Genomic DNA, 4,207 nt, shown 5'->3' with positions numbered 1-4,207 from the left:
TCCGTTCACTTTGGCTAGAGAGAGCACAAATTATTTCTAAACCCTGCGTGAGATTCAGGGATGTTTTTTAGTTTTAGTTTTTTGTTTGTTTGTTTGTTTGTTTGTTTTATTGCTGCTTTCTATTAGTTATTTCCCTGGCCTTAGGTATTTTTTATTTAACTTATTGTCTTCATATTACTATTTATCTCTCCTCCTGAAAATTATATAATTTTGAACACAGGAGCGGCAATTATGGAAAATATAGAAATGTGAATTTCCATAGTACCACAAATAAAATAAAATTCTTTATTACTCTTCTGGTTTTGAAGTATAATATCAGTCCCAATATATAAACATTTCTACTTTTTTCTACCCAAATTATAGACCATCATTTGTGAATAGTCTTAAGAATTTATTGGTGGTTGGCTAGTACAATCAGGTATCTTCTCTGCCTCCCATAATTAAAACCTACCATTTAGTCTTCTCAATGGCACTGCCTACTTATGTCTACATGTGACGCCATCACTTAGTGTTTGGTGAACTAACAGAGGTGTTTAATATAATATTCAAAAAGAGACTCAGTGAGTCTTCTGGATTTAAACAGAGTCAAAAATCTCAGAGCTTCCAAAAGACCAACAAAAAGCATAAACTAAAAACAACAGATTACAAAATGCTTGAGAGATTAACAATGGTACATGAAATAAATAGATGGAAGATAATAGTTGAGGATGAAAGAGCAGTGGAAAAAATAATAAACACACATCATGCTTTACCAATGAGCTTCTAGGCATTGGTATACCACAGACAGACCTAGGAGGTTTTATTTTTGAAACTCCTAACAAAAACCTAGGTATATTGAAAATAGTATGTATTTGTGAATGGACATTTAGAGTGGAAAATTTTACACGTGTATGTAATATATAACATACATTCACATAATATTTATATAAAATAAACATACACTCATTGGCAAAGAATGGTATATATTATTTTCTTAGTGGTAGGAGAAAAGGGACAAAAAATTCCTTCCCTATCACACAGATGAAAAGTACTTTATTGTTCATTATTAAGAATTGCTACGCTTCATTTAACCAATGGATCACTCATCCCAATATCTTGTCACTATCCCAAGCGATGTTTTCTGGGTACTATAGCCTCTAACCACCAAAGGTGACCCTAAACTTCCTATAATAATTCCATATAGTGCTATCACTTATCAGTTGATCTCTTATCAGTTCATCTCGGATCTATTTTTGCTTTAATTTCGCATCATTTCTAAGCATAACGAATCCAGTAATTTGTTCTTGATCAGCTTTGAGTATTTTGGAATTTGTCGATCAAATCTATTAATCATATTAATAAATTTTACAATTTTAGAGACATTGGTCATTTTCAGCTGCCTAAATCAGCTAGTCTTTCTGTTCTAATTTATTCTCTTAAGGAAAAAATAACATGGATTTGAAATCCTGTGGGTTCTAACTATTCTGAGTGTCATATAAATTATTCCTTGGTAGAAAAGAGCAGATATAAGAGAGCTATAAGAGAAAAAGTTGATTGAGCTAATTTTAATTCTTAGTGACTGTGCATGAGACAATTTAGTTGAAGGGGGACTTGAAGGTGGCCGGAAAATAAAGTGATATTTATTGCATCTAGTCAAAAGGGCTGTCAGTTAAACTCTTCTTATGTCTGCAACCATCAAGGATGAGGTTACCTGTCATTGAGCATTATCCCCAAGTGAACAAGTTCACCCTTCAGTGGAGAGACTCAAAAACTGAGTTTCCTTCCTTCAATAGGACGTCTTACAAGTCAAGAATGTAAGGTCTAAAGCCCCAGGGGAAAACCTCAGAAGCTCAATAAGCAGCAGGAAAGGCAAACCCTGAAGCTTAAAATCCTGTGTGTTTACCACTAAGTATCAAGTCCGCAACAGAAGATGTGGAATCAAATAATACTATAGCTGCAAATAACCATCACTCATGTTTATACTGCAAAGCGATCTGCCCCTTTTTAAGGCCTGAATCCAGAAATCCACTCTGCCCCATTGTAATCCTTTTCTATTTTCCCTTGGTGGAAATTTCCTGTTTCTCTTTGAGAAAGATAATTCGATCCTGTTTTCATTTCTCTTCCTCCCAGAAGGCTGCTGTAGAAAACACACACACACACACACACACACACACACACACGTGGATTTATAAAAATTTCTTTTCACAGTCGCTCCTGCCCAGTTCCGAAACTCACAACCCTTACGACTGATGGTGTATCCGAACGAGTCCTTGGTCTGACAAAGCAGCCTCTATCCCACATCTCCCTCTCCACCCACGACAACCTCTGACTTCTCCACCTTAGACAGAAAATGTTTTCTTTGACTGCCTAATAGACTCGGCAATCCTATCGACCTGTTATAAAAAAGAAAACTAGCAGCCTAGACTAGGTCTTGAGCGCCACGGCCGGTCTCCGTGGGCAAAGCCCTAGGGAAGGAACCGATACCCAGTCGCGAATCCTCAGAGCCCAGGAGGCATTGGCCCAGCCTTTGCCATTGGTCCCAATTTCCTCTGCCCAGAGTCTTCTCCGGCTTTCCACCAAGCCACACAAGTGACTTCTCGGAAACGTTAGCAGATTCTGCTGAGGAGGAAGGGAGGAAGGGGTGATGGGGGCGGGGGTGAGGTAAGGGAAGGGTTCTTCTGGCTGCTGAACACACACACACGTGCACGCGCGCGCGCACACACACACACACACACACACACGCCCCACCCAATGGGGTAGCCATAGCTGAGGTCGCGAACCCTCCTCTGCCTTCTATTTAGCACACAGTGGAGAGGCTGCAGCAGCACCGCCACCGCGCCGCAAGTTCGGTCCGCGCCCTGCCTTGCTGGCGGGAGCGGACGGCTGGGAAGCCCGGAGGGCGCGGACGGGGAGGGGCGGGAGGAGTGGAAGGAGAAGCTGCGGCGCCAGGGCCCGCGGAGGGGCGGGGCTGCCACCCGCCTGGGCGCGCCCCGCAAGGAGGGGCGCACTGTTGGAGACGGCCCTCGCCTGCGCTCCCACGGCGAGCGTCTGCTTTCCAATTCTTGGGCTCGGCTGTCCGGGGCTGGGCTATCTTGGGTACCAGCAGCTGGTTGTGGCTGCCACCCGCTGAGCAACAGGAGACTAAAGGAAGGGAGAAGCAGCTGCAGAGAGAACGCCCGGGGAGAGAGACTGGAGCGAGGAAGGGTCCCTTAAGCTCTTGCCCTTTCCCGGGGCCAGATTCTGCGGGTGCACTGGGTGGGCATGACCGGCGGGCAAGGTTGCAAGTAAGTGGCTTTTCTCTTGCTTCTCTGGTGTGGTGGGTAGGGAAGCCACCGTTCTCTCGCCAGCACTCGCCTCAACCGCCACACCCACCTGTATCCTTATTCGCATCCTTAGGCTTTGGCCACCCCGCGTTACGCCACCTGGAAAGTGGAGGGGAGGGAAGCTGAGTGGGTGGGTGAGTGGGGGGGGAGTGGTCAAAGCAATTGGGGCAAGAATAACTGGCTGGGGAGGCAGTTGTTTCCATTTCAAGGCCTTTCCTTTACGGCTGTACTTGATGGTGTGCTATTATTTCTTTCTGTCGATGTTAGCGGAGTTGTTGAATGGGTTTCAGTTTCAGGGGCAGGTCGCATTTTTTTTGCGAGAAAAAAAAAAAATCTTGTGTTATATTTCCTGTCTGCAAAGGTGAGCGTGCAGAAGAACCAGGAGCTGATCCTACCTGTGAGGACAGCGCAGAAGCGCCACACCCCTTCGGAGCACACAAACACAAATAATTGACAAGACTGTTTAGCCCCATTTCTAGACGCAGTTATATGTTTTTAAAACGAGTGTTTTTAGTGAAATTCAGATAAGATTCAGAATCATTGAACTTTTTATCGACTTCAACTGAAACTCATTTACTTTTAGAAAAAAGTAGGTACTTATTTATTTGTATTAAAGATAATTAAAAGACGAAAGTAAGATTACCAAACTAGAAAAATTAATGCCAACTTTGTGATTATAGCAAACATTTAACTTATTATTCTGGTTTCTTTTTTAAATTTCAATTGCAGCATTCGTAGCAATTTATATCTCCTCTGAAGCTAAGAGCAATTTTTATGTGAGAGACGCTTAGGGGAGTTTTTAAAAAGCTCACTTCAATAAGATAAAGAACAAATCCACATGAGCTTTTAAAAGAATGATGGATTTCCAATTGCTGAGTTGTCAATGTTGGGAGGTTCAGTTCTTT

General features: G+C 42.7%; 1 protein-coding gene across 1 annotated transcript in view; it reads left to right on the top strand.

Annotated features, from left to right (window-relative positions):
* The first annotated feature begins 2,974 nt into the window (after nt 1-2,974).
* SCN9A (sodium voltage-gated channel alpha subunit 9) overlaps nt 2,975-4,207 on the top strand; it is a 124,057-nt gene continuing 122,824 nt past the window's right edge. Inside the window, exon 1 of the mRNA XM_025039560.1 lies at nt 2,975-3,263. The gene's annotated coding sequence lies outside the window, so the exon portion shown is untranslated. The remainder of the gene's footprint in view (nt 3,264-4,207) is intronic.

This window comes from Pteropus alecto, unplaced genomic scaffold (assembly GCF_000325575.1).
Source record: "Pteropus alecto unplaced genomic scaffold, ASM32557v1 scaffold3, whole genome shotgun sequence".
NCBI classification, from domain to species: domain Eukaryota; kingdom Metazoa; phylum Chordata; class Mammalia; order Chiroptera; family Pteropodidae; genus Pteropus; species Pteropus alecto.
The sequence above is the reverse complement of the archived record's forward strand: the minus strand, read 5'-3'. Positions and strand labels throughout refer to the sequence as shown.